Source organism: Mandrillus leucophaeus, unplaced genomic scaffold (genome assembly GCF_000951045.1).
Source record: "Mandrillus leucophaeus isolate KB7577 unplaced genomic scaffold, Mleu.le_1.0 Scaffold1162, whole genome shotgun sequence".
NCBI classification, from domain to species: Eukaryota; Metazoa; Chordata; class Mammalia; order Primates; family Cercopithecidae; genus Mandrillus; species Mandrillus leucophaeus.
Genome location: NW_012099899.1, coordinates 94,144 through 115,985, shown reverse-complemented (window position 1 = coordinate 115,985; position 21,842 = coordinate 94,144). Strand labels below are relative to the sequence as shown.

The 21,842-nt window shown below is 41.4% G+C and overlaps 1 pseudogene across 1 annotated transcript; it reads right to left on the bottom strand.

Moving 5' to 3' along the window:
- Positions 1-3,558: 3,558 nt before the first annotated feature.
- LOC105553126 lies at positions 3,559-6,836 on the bottom strand (annotated as a pseudogene). Its single transcript, XR_001008104.1, has 4 exons — positions 6,754-6,836; positions 5,552-5,819; positions 4,820-5,175; positions 3,559-3,887 (listed from the first exon to the last, which is right to left on the bottom strand). The product of XR_001008104.1 is annotated as an uncharacterized LOC105553126 (transcript).
- Positions 6,837-21,842: the final 15,006 nt, after the last annotated feature.

Genomic DNA, 21,842 nt, shown 5'->3' with positions numbered 1-21,842 from the left:
GCTGGCTCTGCAGGATGGAAGTGTGAGTGGGACATAGGCCCACAGCTCTCAGTCTTCACTGCACCCTCCAAGGGATTGGGGCAAGGCTCACCAGTGACAGCCCTGGAGCACAGCTGCTCTGCCTGCACCCAGGAATTTTGGCTGCTGCCCAGTGGTCTTCTGAGATGCCAGCCTTGCAGAGGTCTGCATTCTGTCCTGGGGCCCCCACTGCCATCACCACTGCTGCTACTGCCATGGCCACTGCTGAGCCAGGTAGGCAATGGGTGACCAGGCACCGTCACACAGCCCGGTGGATACTGCTGCTGTTCCCGTGGGAGAAAACCATGAGTGGACAATGTACCCGGCATCTATCTGCCTCCACTCTCCACCTGAAGGGGCCCTGCGTTCTCTGGGACAGGCCAGCAGCACAGCTGCCCTCCTCCCATGTGATGATTTTAGCCATGGCCTGGAGCCTTTCTGCGAGCCCAGCCCTCACAGGCCTATGATCTGCCCTTGAGCTCCCACCATCTGAGTGCTCTGCTGGGCCCTGCCTGACAGCTCTGCTGGTGACCTAGGGACCAGCCTTCTCTTCCATGTCACCGTCAACACCTGCACCCTGAAGACCTGAGGACAAGTTCACTGCCCCAGTTCAGGTCCAGGACCTCCATGACTCATTCATGCTGTTTAGGGGGCCATCTAGAAACCTGAAGATTGGGAGAGTGCCCAGCCCAGTCCACCATTCCTGGCATCTTATCACTCACCTCAGGGTCTGTGGCTAGGCTGACCTGACCAACTAACACCACCACAGCTGACACACACCTGTGTATGGCAAAAGGTAGAGCCCGTCCCCTCTAAAGAAAGCAGCCACATCCCTGCATGGAAGACCAGCTGAACCACAAAAGATCAGGTGTATGGGCAGAGTTAATAGGTTCTTCCCCATAGCCACTCCCATGAAGAACTGCGGAACAGAAGTTTTCTGTGGCTCTCAGGTACACTGTGGCCTGGAGAAAGATGACAGCATCTGTCTGAACTGAAGGTCATGAGGCTCTGAACAGAAGTTTGATAATGAAGCAGATCATATTTTTTTCTGTACAGGGGTGTCCAATCTTTTGGCTTCCCTAGGCCACATTGAAAGAAGAATTTCATTGGACCACACATAAAATACACTAACAGTAACAACTGCTGGTGAGCTAAAAATTCGCAGAAAAAAATAAAATTTTAAGAAAGTTTATGAATTTGTGTTGGGTGACATTCAAAGCCATCCTGGGCTGCACGCACCTCATGGGCCATGGGATGGACAAGCTTGGTTTAGGATGTGGAACTTATATATCTCCATTCTCCTCTGCAAAGACCTCGACACGTTTCACCAGGACCTCTCTCAGCCACCACCAACAGGGCTGGTGTCTGTGCTCATCACTGGCCAATATTAGGCCCTGTTGCATGGGGATCCCTAGGCAGGCACTGGGAAGCCTGAGGTGTGGCTCCTGATAGCCTCACAGCTGCCACTATTTCCTGAAGCTCCTACTTGTTCTGTCAGCTGAGCCTCCATCCCAGTAAGCAAGCAACACCCTCAAGACTAAGAAGAGGCCATAGTGTATCTCACAGCCACTGAGTGCCTGGGCTGGCAGGGGCAGAGTGCCTCAGGGCTCAGTGACGTTTGGGCTGAGCATGGGCTTTGGGAGTCAGACAGCTGTACTGGGCTCCCAGCTCCACCATGACCAGACCTGTTTCTGGAGCAGGGGCCTTCTGCTCTGGAACTTGAGACACCATAGTCATAAATATAGCACATTCTTCTAACTGCTTTTGCTTTTTTCTCTTTCTCTATCATCCTTATGATCTCTGTGTTTATTTAAGTTAATAAACATGTTATACAGTGTGTATTATTCTTCCTCATGATTTCTGAACTATATTGTATGATTCCACTCATATGAGGTACTTATGGTAGTTCCATTCACAGAAACTCAAAGTAGAAGAGTAGTTCCCAGGGGCCAAAAGGAAGGTAAAGGGGGGCTGTTGTTTAACAGAGTTTCAGTTTTGCAAAATGAATAAAATTCCCTATGAATGTGGATGATGGTTGCAGAACAATGTGAGTGTGATTAATTCCTCTGAGTTGCACATTGAAAAATTGTTAAAATGGTTAACTTTGTGTATATTTAACCAGAATATAAAAAAGGACTTTTTAAAATGAATGGGTTGGCTGGGCACAGTGGCTCACACTTGTAACCCCAGCACTTTGGGAGGCTGAAGGAGGCAGATCATGAGGTCAAAAGATCGAGACCATCCTGGCCAACCTGGTGAAACCCCGTCTCTACTAAAAATACAGAAATTAGCTGGGAGTGGTGGCACATGCCTGTAGTCCCACCTACTCAGGAGGCTGAGGCAGGATAATCACTTGAACTCAGGAGGTGAAGGTTGCAGTGAGCAGGTATCATGCCACTGCACTCCAGCCTGGCAAAAAAGTGAGACTCCATCTCAAAAAAAAAAAACAAAAAAAAAAGGATTATAGGTATCTGCAACAGCATAAATGAATATCACAAATATAATATTGCATTGAAAATTGATGTAAACGTATCCATAATATATAATTTCATTTATATTAAATCCAAAAATCAAAACTAAGGTTCTGGCTTCCACTGATGGTGAAGTAGCTAGTTAAACTAACACTCTCAGAGAGAAAAATGATGAATCCTGGGTAAAATATTATATATATTTATAAAAACACTTCTATATATAATACATATATGAGATACGTGTATATAAAAACTGATATTTCAGCTGTGCCCTCCATATTAGAGATAAGTATTGAAGTCAGAATCCAGCCCAATTAACACCCTCTTTAAAAATCAACACTCTTCAAAGGGACATAACAGAATCTAGAGTCTCTGTAACTCTTGTATACAGTCTCTAGTGTAGCTTTTTAAAATTTATGAGATGCATGAAGACATGTGAAAATGTAATACATATGCGAGATAAAAAGCAGGCAGTAGGCCTCTCCAAGATATCCAAGATATAATCAGCAGACAAGAATTTAAAGGCAGCTATTATAAGCATGCTCATGTGGGCAAAGAAAATATTCTCATAAATTAACAGATGTGGAACCTCAGCAGAGAAATGAAAAATAGCCAAATAGAAAAATAAGAATAAAAATAATAATTTTGAGCATAGCTATAGATTAGAAACAGAAGATACAGCAATAGAAATTATCCAATCTGAAGGTAGAAGTAAAAAAAAAGTTTAAATAAAATGAACAGAGCTTTACCGACCTGTTGGATGATTGAGTTTGAGAAAAGAGGAAAGACAGAAAAAAATTAAATGGGGTACAAAAGTAAATCAACAAAATTTAAAGAAGATAAACAGAGCCTTAGAGACGAGCAGAATGATTGAATCTGAGAAGGAGAGGAGACAGAAGAATTAGATGGGGTATAAAAGTAGGTCAACAACTAATATATGAAAACTGACAAAAATTGTTCAAAAACCTAAATTTTTATATCCAAAGGTTCACAACCCCCACCTCAAAAATACAAATAAAACAATACTAAGGCCATATTGTGATTTTGGAAACTAGCAGGGCACGACTTCCAATTGACTTGATATGATTTATAACTTTTACTATTTATAAGAATGGAAGTAAGTTCTCCTTAGAGTTTTTTTTTGGAGAAAGTCTGACATGTGAGGCACAGATGACAGTTATTAAAGGCAGATGACTTTTCTGCCTTGTCTTAAATGTTCAATTTTTTTCATCTTAGAAGTTATTTAAATTTGTTTCTTCCAAATCCTGCAGTAATATGGATGCCCCACAAAGATGCCCCATGGAGATTCTGTTCTTGTGGGTCCACCATGCACGGAGCTGAGGCTGTGCCTATGACAGCATCAGAAGCGTGTAGTCGTGCAATACTTAACCTGAAAAACTTAATGGAAACATGAATTCAGAGAATGATCATTTGTTTATCAGCAAACTATTAAAAGTGGTCCAAAGGAGGTATTTAAAAAGACACATTACACGATTTTCCAGGGGAGCCCTATTCAGGGCAGAAAGGCAGACACTGTTCCTGACATCACCACACAAATTTATCTCATGTGTTGGGAGGGACCATGGGGCACTCTGCTCCTGCTGACCTGCGTTAATCACGGCCGGGAGGTCCACACTAGGACTGCAAGGACTGGGAACCAGCCTAGGTGGGGTCAAACAAGTGGTGGATCTGGTTCTCAAAGCAACTGAGGGAGTCCCTTCCCTGTGGCTGTTTTATGACTGGATGTAACATGGTCAGGACGTTCCACTGGGAGGTTTTCTCCTCTTTATTACAGTGGCGGGAGCGTCCCTGTGGGAGGCCCAACCCAGGTGCGGGTTCTGCCACTTGACCGGGAGTACAAGGGGCGCTCCTGGGGTGCAGATGAGGATTTGTGACAGCCCAGAGAACAGAGGAAATGGCAGTTTGGAAAAGGCAAATGGCAGGTGACTAGGGAGACGATGTTTCCATTTCTGGCAGTGTACTGACAGTTTCAGACACTCGCGAGGGGACTTCTTGAGGGGATCCCAAGAAGCCTGAGAACTGGTCGGTCCGAGGCGGTTACCCCACCCCTAGGAACTGGTGCACTGCGCATGTCTGAAAGGACGGACCCATTACCCAACCCCTAAGGATGGGCTGCACTGCACATGTCTGAAAAGGCAAGACCTTTAGCCGCAGTCCTGGGGACGGGCAGCACTGCGCATGTCCGAAAGGCAGGCTCATTATACCACCCCTAGGGCAGGACAGAGGAGGGGCGAGAGGGGGCGGGGCTGAGGGAGAGGCAAGGCAAGAAAAACGGCTGGGCGAGACCAACTCCCGCCGGGGGAACTAACCATGGCAACCCTGCAGCGAGGCCTTAAAAGGCGACCAGCCCTTTGTTGGTCTGCCAGAAATCAAACTTCGAACATGACATGCACTAAGCCCGCAGCTTGGAGAGACAGCATGTCACAATTACAAGGTGAAACTAGCCGCCCTAGCTCCACTGTGTCCACAGCAGGAGAGATTTGGAAAGAGCCAAGTTTTCCGTCCCCAAGGTGAAACTGCTAGGATGCATGGAAGGGCGGGGCGGGGAGCGGAACCATCTTCAGGCGTTCGAGAAGTTGCAGTGTCTGGTCGGCTACCCGGCTGTTGGTCCCAAGGCGGAGGGTCCACGATGGCGGCCCGCTACGGGCTGGGGGTGTTCGCAGTTCTAGGGTAGGGACAGGGCGGTGCGTGCCTGGCGGGGCATGCTGGGAGTTGTAGTCCCTTCACAGCTTCCGGACAGTGGGTGGCGGGGTTGCAAGATGGCAACCCCTGATTGAGACACGAGCGGAGGCGCGGTGCAGCCCTGGAGGGCGGGGCAGGGCAGTGTAGGGCTCTTCACTTACCAAGCTTTGCTGGTCATTGATTCCGTGCCAAACCCTCGCCAAGAGGATTGAGTCAAGAGAGGAACTTGAGCAACAGGTCTGGACTGGGCAGCGAGGAGAGTGTGTTACTGCGAAGTGCACCCTGCCTTTGTCTGCATTGGGAGTGTCTGTTCCTCACTCAGCCGGCTTCCTGCTGCTCAGCTCAATTTTCTCTCCCACCCGCACCCAGGGTCTTTCCAGAGCATGGCGACTTCTCCAGCCCCTGGAGCCGCCTGCTTTCCTAAACTGCTGTGGAACTGGCCTGAGGTCCCAGACGCTGTCTACTGTGCTGCTGCCCTCTACTCTCTCCAAGCAGAGCACAAGTTCGGCCGCCTTTGTAGACACCCGCTGCCTGGCCTGTGGATGCACATGTTCAGAGCTTTGCAGGGAGTGACCATGGGCTGGAGCTTCGTAAAAAGTCACCATCACCAGTGCCTTTTTCGTAGATCTGGATTCGGAGGCATGAGGGAGGGTAATCATTAGGTTACCAAGGTTCTGCTAAGAGCAGAGGAGAAAACCCCAACTCCCAGCCATGTGTCTGATGTGACATTTCACCAACCTGTTTAAGTGTGCAGACCCCCAGATATCTACCTAAAGATTATGATGGTGTTACCAGGGGATCCTTGTTCTTAGAGCTCCTAAGATGGTGGCAGGCCACTCCCAAGATGGCGACAAGCCTTTTGTTCCCTGACCTGGGGTTCTTGGCCTCACAGATTCCAAGGAATGGAACCTTGGGCCATGTGGTGTGTTGTTAGAAGCTGTGGGTCACGGAAGAGAACCGTGGAACCCAGTGACTAGTGTTCAGTTCTATTAGGACAAACCCAGGCACTTAGATGTGCAGGAACAATGGCGAGCCTTTAGTCCGATCAGGAGCAGCAATAGGCACTTTGCTGGATCAGAAGTACAGTGGACACCCTGCCGGATCCGGAGGGGTAGAACTCAGTGGTGAGTCTGCCAGGCGGCAAACAGCAGTGGTGGACAGTCAGTGAAAACTCAGCTAGAGCCCTAATAAACATGGACCAGAAGAGTGTGCATTTGCAAGAGTTAATACAGTGAAAACAGAGCTCTCATACAATGGGAGGGGACCCAAAGGGGGTTGCTGTTGCGGGCTCTGGTTTATATCCTGATCATTGTCCCTCTCCCTGTGCTCTCAGGCGATAGATGATTGGCTATTTCTTTACCGTCTGTTTTTGCCTAATTAGCATTTTAGTGAGCTCTCTCTACTACCTCATTGGTCCAGCGTCAGCTAAGTTGCAAGCCTGGTGTTTAAAGGTGGATGTGGTCACTTTCCCAGCTAGGCTTAGGGATTCTTAGTTGGCCTAGGAAATCCAGCTAGTCCTGTCTCTCAATGGTTTAGGCATTTTACAGTTAAAATCTCTGACCTCATGTCAACTGAAGCCTGAGTGGCCAGTGTCTCAAAGACACAGATCATGACCTGATCCCTCAGGAACGGATTGGGCTCCATCTTTGTGGGATTGACTTTCAAGGTATGGAGCACTTGGGAGCTCTTCAAAACCTGTCAGGTTTCACATCTCTGTTTTGGGTGAAAAGCTCGTGACCCATGGTAGTCCAGGATGTGCCTTTACTTGCTGGGGCTGATCTGCTGAAAGTTTATGTTTAGACAATGGAAACATCCAGGAGCATTTCTGCTTTTATGTAGCCTCTTAATAACTGACGTTGTTGAAGAGGACTTCTGTGTCCTCAGGAACGGTTTCTTTGATTCCTGATTGGTACCAGCTTTCATGCTGCTTAATCTGTAAAATCTGGAGCATTAATCTCCATAAATTAAGACTTTATTCATACCACACATTTCAGTGGGTTTCATTTGTGATTCCTGAATGTGGGGTACAATCAAGGGAAATGAAAAACATTGTCATGTAAATGGGACCCTATTACTGTATTTAAAAAAAAAAAAACAACACCTTTAGGATTAAGTACCCATGAAACACCTTTAGGATTAAGTACCTATGGGTTCATCAGCACCTGTGTAAAGGAAGGAATAAAACCATGTGGCATGTATGAAGGGGGCAAGATGAGGAAGTATAGGGAAACTACAGCACAGCACTGGGACTCTTCTCTGGTGTGAAATAGAGCCCATGAGGACAGTCTGTGTGGTCAAGTGCTCGCATCCTTCCCTCATCCCTCAGTATTCTCATCCTGCTCCTTCCTGTGCCCTCATTAGTTAGGAGTTTCTGAACAAACTTATCCACATGTTGGTGGGTATGTTGTAACATAAGAGTATCCATCATCTTTCATCTTAAAACAAAGATTAATGGAAAGGAGAGTCTTGCACTCTGTGTTTAGATGTACTGCTATTGTGTGTGTGGCTGCAAAGACACTGTGCTCTCAGCTGTTCGACAGCCGCTTTCTAGAAGAGTAGTTCTAGTAGTCCAACTTCTGCTCTTCACAGAGCTGAGAGCTCCTTGTGGTTTATTGTCTTCTGGTGAGATTTGTGACACTGACCCTCTTCTGCTCACCCCATTCAAGGTAGTATCTGCTGGGTTGCCTAGTTTGTTCGACTTGTTTTCTGACAACCAGTTGTGTAACTGTATTTGAGAAGGGTACACCCTCACTACACTAGTCACTGCATACTGACTACGTATTTATCTTGCTGCAGCCCACATGTTTGTTTTCTCCAGTGGAATAGTGAAGAATTCTAGTTACAGATGGATCTCATTCTGATGCTGCTGGATTGCTAATGAAGCTAGGCATCTTGTCTTTGGTCTCAGTGACATTATTTCTTTTGTGTTCTTTGAAGTCTGATAGTACTTTATTAACAATGTGGACCATTACGGTAACAGGCACTTTTAAATATCTTTGTGAATTTAACTCTTGCAACAACTTGAAGTTGGCATGTAGTCCCCATTTTACAGGTGAGGAAACTGACACCCACAGAGGTTAGGTAGCTTTATTAACTTCACACAGTTTCTCAATAATTTTTTAATCATAATCTAGAAGTCTTCCCCTAAGGTGTGAATGGTTATCTCATATTCTACTTTGTGTCTCTCTGCCACAGTTCCATAGGGTACACATTTTGTTCTGATTTTATTTTCTACTTGGTGACAGGAAACTTTCACAAACAGGCCCTTGGTGGGGAGGTAGCTCACTGTCTTAGCTTTCCCTGGCCTCTACCTTGTTCTTGGCAGGTGAAGGTGTTTTGAGTGAGCTGGAGCAGTGGTAGATTCTGACCACCACTAACCTGGAACTTTTGTTGTTATCATCTGGAACTTTTGTTGTTATGTAAAGAATACCCACCACTCTTGTTTCTAATTATAAAACAAAGACATGCTGTAGAAAATGTCAAACCATAGAAACCTTTTGAAGTTAAAGTCTTCTTTTACCCACTTCCCTCCAAACTCACTCCCTTCCTAGAAGAAACTATTATTAATAGAATGATGTTTGTTCTTCTATATATGTTTACACAAATTTATAAATACACATAAAGTTTTAAAACAAATCATATCATACTATAATGTATTTTATTTTTGCTATTTTCCATGCCAAATGTAATTCACATATTTCCATATTTGTGCACATGATTCCAACTCACTATGTTTAATATCTTAAATATATTCTTAATGGATATACAAAATTTAACTGTTCGTTATTTTATAGAAATTGAGATTATTTGTAATTTCACTATTACAAAAAAAATGCTGCAGAAAGATCCCTGTACATAATTTACTACACTGATACCTAATTGCTAATTTGCCTTACTTGCTTTTAGTTAGAGAGTATGTGTCATGCTTTTACCATTTATTTTATGAGTTTATGTGTCATGCTTTTACCATTTATTTTATTTGATTCACAGGGAAATTAATTATATCACTGGATAAAAACACTTGTGAAGTTATTGGACTTCAGGATTGTTCATCTCAGTATTCTGGTAGAAAAGCATGGAATTTAGCAAGTATTGCTCACTCTATTAGCTTCTAACAAGCTAATATATTCATACCAATTTAAATTCAAATGTTTGAAATCCTTCTACCCTCTTTTTTTTAAAAAAAAGTTTTGCTTTTTTCTGTCTTTAAAACTTTAGATTCTGTTGCTATCAATTGGGCTTCAGAGAGAATTAGATATTGCTACTATGTCTATTTTCAGATGTAGTCTGCAACTAATAAAGATTATAGGATTAGATATGGGCCATTAGATTCTATTTTTTGAGACACAAAATGCAAAGCAATCAACTAAGATAGGAGTCTACAACTTAGAATCTTTTGTTTCTTTAATAATGACATTTGTATTAAAAGTCTTGATGAGACAATAATTAAATGCATGGAATTAAAAATTACAATTAGAACTGGTACATCACAACAGTAAAATTTTGCTCTTAGCTTATGAATGAGCACCTTGTAACATGTAATACAATTTTTTTCTTAAATAATATAAAAGGGGAGATAAATACCTGAAAATTTAACAAAATGACGCAATAAAAAGGAAACAAATTCATTGCAAGAGATGAAATGACATTTTAAAGGGTGAAAAATATAAAGAAATTCAGTAACTAACAGGCCCTATTGTCCTGGCTCCTTCAGAAAGATTACTCAGATGAAGTTGGGAAGTTGTTTGGGGAATAACAGATTCTGGGGTGTGGTGGGACTTTCACAGGTTGCACCAGCTGGAATAGCTGAATTTTGAAGACACTCTGCAGTCACATGGTGCTGGGGTCCCTGAATCACATTTACAAAACTTTGCACTATATTTTTAAAAGCTAGGAATTAAAATCTGTTACTGCTAACAACAACAAAACAAAGAACTAAACTTACACACACAAAAATGGTACACACAAAAATGTGCAGATCTGTAACATTTTTTTCTCACAGCTAATAAAAAAAATACTACTGTTCTCCCTCGGGCTCCCCTTTGATACAGTAGGTAAACAAAATAGATTTTTTTTTCCACATATATCAGCAGACACTGGCACCCCACACTGTATTGTCATCAGTGTCAACACTTCAGATGTGCAGTATGTCGGAGGGGACACATTGTAACAGGAATCCCGCTTTGCATAGACATCCGCAGCACGGCAGTCAGTCATGGGGTTGCCCTTCCCAGGTGGCAGAATAAGAACCGGATATTAATTTTCAGCTACTTCCGGAAAGCAAGGGAAAAACAGAAGTTTGTTCCTCTCCTGCTCCTTCATATAGTTCTCCCTGACTCCCAGCATTTAAAACTTGGAACTAAAAAACGGTTGTTGAGCCCCACCAAAAACGAATTTCTCCTTTCCACCTTCTCTCCCTCTTTTCTCTTTGCCCTGCCCATTTTTTTCCCAGGCTAAAACTTTTGTTTGGTGGTTGTCGAGCTGCCAATACTGTGCCCTAATGGCTGCTTAAATGGAGAAACAGTGTCAACCAAAATCGCTGAGAAGCGTACATGCTGCAAAGAGCCACATTCCCACCACAGTATCAGATGGTCAGGACGGGACACCCCCTTGAGCACAGGGTGAAGGACGCCAGCGGAGAAGGCCAGTCGGACTCTGGGAACACCCCTGCCAATGCAAAGTCGTCTCCAATCTCAAAGCAAGCAATAAATCACATTAGAGAGTGGGATGCATTTGGCTTTTGTGTGCTTTTGTGTGCCTGCGGCTGCCAGCGCCATAGAGGAGCCTGCGGACGGGGTAGTGGCCTTCAACACCGCTGGACTGCTCACCTAGTTCATCTGCTGCCAGATTTTGGCAAACAGCTCGCCTACCAAGGCTTTCTTTTTGGCCAACGTCTCCATGAAGGGACAGCTCCACTCCTCAGCCAGCGCCTTGCCCGCACCATCCAAGACGTCGCGCTCACCCTCCAGGTCCACCTCGTTGCCCACCGGGATCCTGGGCACGCACTTGTACCGCTTCATGCAGGTTATCTGGTCTCTCCTAGGCTCGACGTCCTGGAAGCCTGGTAGAGGAGGCTGGTCCTGGAAGCGCTGGTGGACAAGGCTGCAGATGAAGCAGCCTGTTAGTCTTTGATGTGCAGGTCCTGCCTAGACATGAACTGCTCGGTGCCCGCCGTGTCCAGGATCTCCAGCACCAACTCCTGCCAGTCCTTACCTAGCTCACCTTGTGGTAGAAGTCCTCAAGGGTCAGGTCGTACTGATCGAGGAAAAAGCTAGTCACAAAGTGCACTGTGAGTGCTGACTTCCCCCACCACCCAAGCCCAGCACCGCCACCCTGTACTTGGTGGACAGCCTGCCCTGGGGCTTGGCGGCTGTACTTTTCCCCTTACTCAGCTCCGCAAGAAAAACCCAGGAGAGAGTAGCCGGGAGAACGCAGGGCACAGAAATCAGGAGCAGGCGCCAGGCCAGCTGCTGTAACTCCCTGGGGCGCAGGTCCGGCCCCCGCAGTGGTCCTCGGCTGCCCCTGCAACCCTGGCACGAACCCGGAGGGCAGTGCGGGCAGCCTGCGGCAGACTACTGGAGGGCCTTGCGGACACAGACTGAGAGGGCCGGGAGGTCGCAGCCAGGAGCTGCAGAGGTGGCTGCTAATTGCGCCTCTGGCATGAGTCACTGCCAAACGCCGACACTCCACTTCATAAGCATGCAACACTCCATTTCATAAGCATGAAAGAAACTTCATGCTTATGCCTAGTCAGGCAGTTATAACCAAGTGCACGCATGTTCTCAGGATCAGCAAGAAGAAGTCCTCAAGGAAGTGACATGACAGCTCTCTTTCTCTTTGAATAGTCTCTTGTCCTCAGACATTTAGTCTCTTTTAAAACGGAATTTTCTTTTAGTCATTCAAGAACTTGCAATAATTGTGTTCTATTTCAGTAAACAGAGTATTTCCACATCATTTTCTTGACTTCTGTGGCCCACCCAGTTACCCATATGTGTGACATGTGGAGACCTTCCCCCATCCAGAAAAACCTAATGCATTCATTAACTTCTACTACTTTTTCTATAATATACTAACACAGTGATCTCCTTAGTTTAAATATTCAGCTAAAAAATGTATCAAATCAATTTGGATGTAAAAATGTTTTAATTAAAATAATTATACATTTTACATGGAAAACTATTTTATACAAAAATATAGAATAAACTTTAAAAAAATAATGTTGCCCTAAGCTCTGAAGTTGAAAGCAAACATTTCTATATGTATCTTCCAAAAGAGTGGCAGCCTTAAAAACATTTGACAGCACATTATTATAAAATCCACACCCTGCTCCACAGAGTCTCTGCCCTAGGCCCCAAGGTGTTCATAAATTTCTCTTCATTGTTTCAGGGGGAAAAAAAATAAAGCTCCCTGGCCATTGAATTCTCTGGAAACTCTCAGCAGGAAGTTCTAATCTGCACCTGGATGTGACTCACAGTTCCTGAAGTCCTCCTCCCTGTGACACACTGAGGTGGGGAAGGACCAAGTTTACCCTTGCACCCAGCATCAATTATGACAAAGGGAACCATGTTTCTCTAAGAAGGCAGATCTTGATACAGGCTGGATGTGAGAATCACTCAAGGAGATAGTCACACCTGGGAAAGATATTCACAAACACAATGGCCTTGCCAGGAAACAACAAAATGTGTATATTTGTACATCTCTTAGACCTGTTTCTTTAACTTGAAATAAGTTTGTCACAACCATCTTATTTCTCCTTTGTAGATTTCAGTTTGATAAGTCTTTCTCTTGAACAGCTTTTATTATCATTAACATATACACACTTCCCACCTTATTATTCACTTTTCTAACTCAGATAGATAGATATAGGGGGAGTGAAAACAAAGTGGTTTTTGTTTTTCTTCATTCGACAATCAACATAGAATAGTTCTATATCCTCTAATCACCAAAATGTGTGAGGATTTCTCCCCATCAATAGCCAATTCTGCAGCAGACACAAGTTGGGTTTTCTAGAATTTAATACAACTTTGACATTATTCATCTGGAGCTTTAGTGTCTTCTTTTGGTATCCTGATCCCACCCTCCAGAAATCTCCATGTATCCAGATACCCAGAAGCTCTAGAAACTAAGTACTTTTGGGGATTTATGGAAGCTTTATTAGTTAGGCATGTTTAATTAAATTAGTGGCTATTAGACATCAACTTAACCTTCTACCCCTCCCTACCTTAGAGATTGTGGGTAGGACTAATAAATGGTCACATTGCAGTGAGATGTTATCTCCAGGTAAGAGGCTTAAGCATCCAGGTGAAGAAGGGGCATTGCTTCTACATGTGAAGAGAAATTACCTGTTCCCAGGCTGTGCAACTGATTCCCTGTGAATTTAGGAATATGAATTATATTGGCTTTATTCTAATTATTTCCAGTTTCTATTTTTTCAGTTTCACCCTCAGCTGCACAGGCATTCCAGTCCTCCTTCTCCTCCTGTGTTATGGATACAGCTTCTCACTGCTCTCACCACCTGATGTTGTCTAACACAGCACTTTGTCATTCTGATGATTAGTTTACAATTTTACTAATGCAATGAGAAATACTTTCAAATGAAAGAGACTGAGGCCATTTACAGGCCTTAAATACAACATTAAACCACTTACTTGAGAAAAGAGAAAATTGGTGTCAATAATATTACCTCAAGGCAATTAGGATGGCTCTTACCAAAAAGACCAGTGATAGCAAGTCCTAATAAGGATGTGGAGAAAAGGAACCCTTGAACACTATTGGTAGGAACGTAAAATAGTACAGCCATTCTGAAAAATTTTATGAAGGTTTTTCAAAAACCTAAAAATAAAGTACCATGTGACCCCATAATTTCATATTTGGGTATATATCTAAGGGAATTTAAATTGGTGTGCTGAAGAGATGTCTGTACTTTCATGTGACACTTGTCAAGATATCAAAGTAAGCTGAATGTTCATTGATAGATGAAGAGAAAATGTGGTTCATAGACACAATGGGATACTAATAAGCCTTAAAAAAAACTCATCTGTTACAACATGGATGAAACTGGAGGATAATATGCCAAGTGAAATAAGCCAGGCCACAGAAAGGCAAATACTGTATATTCTTACCTATACGTGGAATTAAAAAAAAACAGTCTCTGAGCAACAGAGAATAGAGATGAGAAAGGTGGTTACCACAGAGTGGGGAAGGAAAAGGGAGGGGTGGGGAAAGAGAAGATGTTTATGGAAGGATACAAAGTTTCAGTCAAACTGGAGGAAAAAAATGATCTATTGTACTGCATGGTTAGCAAAGTTAATAATGATACAAAATTACAGAAATACATCTCTAATATTCTCACCACAAAAATAATAAAGTGGTGAAGTAATAAATATGTTAATTAGCTGGACTGAATGTTTCTATAATGTATGCATATATCAAAATATCACATGGTACCCATAAATATATAAAATTATTATTCACCAATTATAAGAAAGACAAAGTCACAGGACTTGTGGCCAGTTCTGGTCCTAGTGACATTGATTTTTTAACTTCAACCACCACCTGGTGATGAACTTCAGAGTGGAGAAAAAAGCATAGAAGTGAGAATTGGCCATTTTGCCTCTGGAGTCAAAATCAGAACTTTGTTCTTGGTTGTGGATGGGGATAAATCTTTTCACAGAATTCTTCCCAAGTAGTACCTTGCCCCCAGTAAAGGCCTTAGCACTCATCACCAAGTCTCCCACTCATAGTACTTGGTCTGCTGGGTGGCTGCTCTTAAAGGAGCCAAAACAACAGGTGCTGGAGAGGATGTGGAGAAATAGGAACACTTTTACACTGTTGGTGGGATTGTAAACTAGTTCAACCATTATGGAAAACAGTATGGCGATTCCTCAAGGATCTAGAACTAGATGTACCATATGACCCAGCCATCCCATTACTGGGTATACACCCAAAGGATTATAAATCATGCTGCTATAAAGACACATGCACACGTATGTTTATTGCAGCACTATTCACAATAGCAAAGACTTGGAATCAACCCAAATGTCCATCAGTGACAGACTGGATTAAGAAAATGTGGCACATATACACCATGGAATACTATGCAGCCATAAAAACGGATGAGTTTGTGTCCTTTGTAGGGACATGGATGCAGCTGGAAACCATCCTTCTCAGCAAACTATAGCAAGAACAGAAAACCAAACACCGCATGTTCTCACTCATAGGTGGGAACTGAACAATGAGATCACTTGGACTCGGGAAGGGGAACATCATACACCGGGGCCTATCATGGGGAGGGGGGAAGGGGGAGGGATTGCATTGGGAGTTATACCTGATGTAAATGACGAGTTGATGGGTGCTGACGAGTTGATGGGTGCAGCACGCCAACATGGCACAAGTATATATGTAACAAACCTGCACGTTATTCACATGTACCCTAGAACTTAAAGTATAATTTAAAAAAAAAAGAAATTTATTATTAAAAATCTTTGAAAAAAAGCTATTTTTTTAAACTACCAAATGTGTGGTATAAGTAGAAACACTCGGTAGTGAGCATAAGGTCAGTATTATTAAGCTTTAAAAAATGAAAACAGTTTTTGCACCATCTATATTATTTTTTAATCAATGTAATAAAACAATGAAAATCTATTACAACACTAAAAGCTTAATATCAGGTTGTAAAATACCTCCTATGTAAAAAACTCTTTTCTGAAATGTAAAAACATAAGGAAAAAATATTTGGTCTACAGTTCTCACAAATATACACACTGGGTAATTTAACAAACATTCCCCACAAATGTATACAAGTATTTCACAGACTCCACAACATTATCAGTTGTAAGATGCATCATTATTTGATGTCCTAAAAGGAATGAAAAACCGCTGTCAATTGTAAGACACCATTTAAAATAAGATACACTCCCAATTTCAGAGAAGTGTAAAAATAAGCACTTCTTAAAATTAATGAAATACATTATCTAGGCAATCTCTATATTTACTAGTTTAGTTGTAAAATTTGCTTTTTCCTTCAATGCACACATTTTGCCTGAATGTTCAATTCATGAAACCGAAAGAATTCTGAGAAAGGTAAACTTATGGAAAATATGTTTAAATTACAGACATATGACGAACTAAAATAATTACAGATGTTTTTCAACCCAAAATCAATTATATTCCAGATCTAATATCAGCTATTATAAAACATTTCCTTCTTTTTTTCCTTGAATAAAACACAAAACTATCTGATTTTGATATGAATGCCTTTATGTTAATATATATGTATATAATACAGAAATAGGAGACTGTGTACCAACTGTGGACCCATAATACAAATGTCCAAATAAACAGGTTGTCTTTCAAAGTTAAAAAGCAGACATGCATAGCTACAACATGAATAAACTATCCTCAATGTTTAAATGAAATATGCATTTGTTGTTACATCCAAGAACACTTAAGGGTTTTAGTCCTCAGAGGGGACAAATAGCTATTTAATGCATATATTTATACTCAAGAATAACACTACAGAACAGAAATAGCAAAACCAGCACTCAGCTGGGACTACAGGTGCACACCACCACGCCCGACTTATTTTTTTGTATTTTTAGTAGAGAAGGGGTTTTGCTATGTTGGCCAGGATGCACTCATTTCTCAAGACATGTCCCTGTCATTAAGTGATGTATGACTACATTAGTTAAATTATGTCACCTCTTAATCCCAAGTATCAGCATGTAAATTCTGTTCCAACATGACTGCCTAATATGAAATGTATGACTTCAGAAATTACAGTAAATTTAATTTATCTCAAATACCTTTTAATTTTAGTGGGTTACATAAAGTCAGGAACAACATGCTAAAGAATAAATGTGTTTCTTAATTAGAAATGTAAGAAAAAAAATCATTCATTCATTAGTTGATCTTCCTTATTGCAGGTATTAGTAGAAAATACAAGCTGGTTGGTACATGTGGTCTGGCCAAAGATGAGAGGCAATCATGTCTGGGAAGACATTCATGAACCAGAGTCTTCAGGCATCTATTAAAGGCCCAAACCACTTGTAAATTTAGACCATGTGACTGAATTACAGGCATGGAAGAAGAATCTGCTGAGCCAGCATGCTGTTTAAGATAAAAAATGTTGCAAAATAACACGTATTTGTGAAAATTCATACATCTGTTCTCAGCAGTTTTGAATTCTATGAAAGCAGATGTTAGTTTTCAAATAGAATTAAAATTAGTGCTGGGACAAACATTTCAAATATTAAAAAATACTAGAAAAGAACAAAAGAGGAGAAGTTATGGCTCAACAATCATATAAAAATGGCCAAAGAGTTTAAATAACTAGTCAATATAAAATAATAAAACCATCTTGGATTGTATTAATAGAAACAGGCTATGCAAACACAACCGTTTAGTAGCTTTTATCAATTATTACATCATAGTATTACATCTGGAACACTAACATCAGATCTTAATATGACATTTTAATTTTAAAAATTTTTGTTAGGTTGGTCTTTCCAGAAGAGAAGCAAACCATATGTAGGAGGGTTTTTTGTTTTTTGTTTTTCTTTGTTTGAGACAGAGTCTCGCTCTGTTGCCCAGGCTGGAGTGCGGTCACACAATCGTGACTCACTGCAACCTCCGCCTCCCAGGTTCAGGCGATTCTCTTGCCTCAGCCTCCCAAGTAGCTGAAACTACAGGCACGTGCCACCATGTCTGGCTAATTTATTTGTATTTTTAGTAGAGATGGGGTTTCACCATGTTGACCAGGCTGGTCTCAAACTCCTGATCTCAAGTAATCTGCCTGCCCAGGCCTCCCAAAGTGCTGGGATTATAAGTGTGAGCCACTGCGCCCAGCCTGGAGGAGGGTTTTGAAACCAGATCAAGTAAGAAATTCACTCTTTCATTAATTCTGCAAATATGTAGTAAATGCCCAATGTGTACCAGGTGTTTAAAAGCTAGGGATTCAGTGTTGAATAAGCCAGAAAAAGCTCTTGCTTTCATCAAGCTAACTTGCTAGTGAAGAAGGACAACTAAAGAACCTGATAGACACTTAACTGAATGTCAAGAAACCTCAGAACTAACTCTGGTTGACTCTTCTTGCCACTACTTGTTATTAATATAACTTTATTTAAGCTTCAGCTTCCTTAGGTATAAAAACAGACCCAAAAAACACACATACACTTTTAAAGAGACCTAAAGGGGCCAGGCGCAGTGGCTTATGCTTATAATCCCAGCATTTTGGGAGACCGAGGCAGGTGGACCACTTGAGGTCAGAGTTCAAAAGCAGCCTGCCCAAAATGGTGAAACCCCATCTCAACTAAAAATACAAAATTAACCAGGCATGATGATGGGTGCCTGTAATCTCAGCTAGTCGGGAGGCTAAGGCAAGAGAATCATTTTAACCTGGGAGGTGGAGGTTGGAGCAAGCCAAGATTGCTATCACTACACTCTAGCCTGGGTGACAGAATGGGACTCAGAGTGGGACTCTGTCTGAAGAAAAAAAAGAGAGGGGGCGGGGGGAGAGAGAGAGCGCGCTAAAAGAATAAAATCCCTTCCAATGCCAAAACTATATAAAAATAAAAAGAATTTTAGGAGTACAGAATAACCTTATTCAAATATCTGCAGGGCCACCTTGTGGAAGAATCAGAAGTATTCTATACAGCTCCAAGAAAGAGGATCAGTGAGGGCTGGAAGTGACAGAGACATGATTCTTTCTTGGTCAAAGAGAAAATTTTCAAAAACATTAGCTCCTTCCAACCAGTAACTTGTCTCCAAAATACAAAGTGTTAACAAAGCCTTGAAGCAGGTATTATTTTACTTTTACTGTTTTAAAAATTGAACTCCTTGATTGCTACTTCTGAATCAAGCAAATGGCTCAGGTTTATCACAGTCCCAAATCATATGAGGTGATACAAATGAGGGACAACCCACTAAACACACTCTGTAACACAGTGGTTCTCAACTGGTGGTGATTTTGTCCCCCAGGGGACATCTGGACATGTTTGGAGACATGTTTGGTTTTCATGACTGGGAGGGCTGGGGGGTAAGGGGAATATTGGCATCTAGTGGGTAGAGGCCAGAGATGCTGCTGAACATCCCACAGTGCACAGTACAGCCCCCTGTAACAGAGTTATCCAGTCCAAAATGTTAATAGTGCCAACAGTGAGAAACTCTGATGTTAGGTATTATCCGTAAACTATTTATTATATATATTTGCCTGTGTTGCCAGACTCCATGCCACCTGTAGTGAGTTTCTTTTTTTCTTTTTTTTTTTTTTTTGAGACAGACTCTCTTGTTGCCCCAGACTGGAGTACAATGGCACCATCTTGGCTCACTGCAATCTCCGCCTCCCGGATTCAAGCAATTCTCCTGCCTCAGCCTCTTGAGTAGCTGGGATTACAGTACATGCTACCACGCCTGGCTAATTTTTGTATTTTTAGTACAGATGGGGTTTTTGCCATGTTGGCCAAACTGGTCTTGAACTCCTGACCTTGTGATCCACCCACCTTGGCCTCCCGAAGTGCTGGGATTACAAGCATAAGCCACCATGCCCAGTGAGTTCTTCATTAAGCATTTTCAAGCAAAAGCTACAAGCCTTTTGCTTGGAATCTCTGTGTATATTTAATTCATCATGATTCCCTAGCATTAGTACCTTTCCTTGGCAAATAGTAGAAGGTCAATACTTTCATACTGGTTATCTGACTGCTAACTCACCAAGTTTATGAGCTGTCCAAAATCTAAAATTTTCTTATTCTAAAAAATTGTCTCATATTACATTTGTTATTTATTTTCTCTCCTGGAAATACCAGCCCAAAAGCTGTCCTTTAGTCATTATGTACAAACATACATGCATAGAACATTTAGAAAACATAAACAGTTTAAGCATGATTTTGAAAATTAAATGTATATTGACATTTTCAGAAAATAATTAGAAATAAAAAATTAAATTCTTATTACAGGGGTCCTTGAACTGAAAGAGGAAATCCACTCTAGTTATGGCTTTAAAAATAATGATCAGTAAAATAATATGTAGCTCTGAGAATCAGCTGATGAAACTAGGGCCAAGAAGTAAAAAACTTCTAAGTGTAGAGAGCATATTCAGACCAATCAAATTTTACATTTGTTCAAAAAATCACTTAGTTTCATTTTCTTTTTGTCCTCATGAGCAGAAAATTATGGGCAGCTGGTAAAGTGGATATTGACGTTAAATAGGAAGTGAATATTAACCTCCCACCAAGCCCTGTTATTGGAGGCCATTAATTTTTTACCAGGAAATGTAGTAAAACTTAAATCAAAAAAGTCAAATAAACTTCTACTTTCCCAGAAGCTCTCTGGAATAAACAGGTCAATAAATAACTTTTAAACAATTTATTTCAAATAGTTTTTAAAGATTTCTTAAATGTCTTGTTAAATAACATTTAAGTAGCTATTATTTATGCTTACCTCCAATTAATTTACACGTGTATTGAAAATTTTTTAAAGTTAAAAATAATGAAGTAGTTGGCATTACAAAAAGTCAACTAAAAGGTAACCTTGCATTTTAAAGTTTACTTAAGGGAACATCATTGCCATGATGTTTTGGCTGTATTTTTTAGGCTCAATAATCCCAAAGTATGTGGCATAAAAAACTTCTCTATTTCAACATCTAAGATAAACAATCCTCAGAAATAATTACTGACAACTGGATAAGAGTGAACCACAAGTGTATTAAAACAAAATATTTCACTGACTAAGGGGACTTGGAAAAAGAGAAGCATGCCAGGGAGGAAGCTGTTTAAATTATCTCCTAACTGTGAAATGACTAATTTACTAGATAAAACCAACAGGTGAAAACATACTATATTTTCATTTGAAATGACAAGATGTGACTACCACGGTGACTATACACAGAAAAGTCAAAGAAACCAAGGACTTTTCTGAGCTAGTTACAATGGGTCATACTTAAAACCACCACTGCCCTGCAAAACAGTGACTGGTTAGCATCTGATCATGTGAGTGACAGCAGTCAATAAGAATGGAAAATGAGAAGCAGAAGGCAAAGCACCATCAATCAATGTCAAGAGTTGCAATGTATAATACTCTTGCTATACATAAACACCAAGAAATGACTTCCACAATTTTATAATTATGTTTTTAACTTGATTCCATAGGAGTTTTAAAATTTCATATTAAGAGTAATAATCTTGTTTTTGTCAGGTTTTTCAAAGATCAGATGGCTGTAGATGTGTGGTATTATTTCTGAGGATTCTGTTCTGTTCCATTGGTCTGTATCTCTGTTTTGGTACCAGTACCATACTGTTTTGGTTACTGTAGCCTTGTAGTATAGTTTGAAGTCAGGTAGTGTGATGCCTCCAGCTTTATTCTTTTGACTTAGGATTGTCTTGGCAATGCGGGCTCTTTTTTGGTTCCATATGAACTTTAAAGCAGTTTTTTCCAATTCTGTGAAGAAACTCATTGGTAGCTTGATGGGAATGGCATTGACTCTATAAATTACCTTGGGCAGTATGGCCATTTTCACAATATTGATTCTTCCTATCCATGAGCATGGTATGTTCTTCCATTTGCCATCTGATCTTTGACAAACCTGACAAAAACAAGAAATGGGGAAAGGATTCCCTATTTAATAAATGGTGCTGGGAAAATTGGCTAGCCATAAGT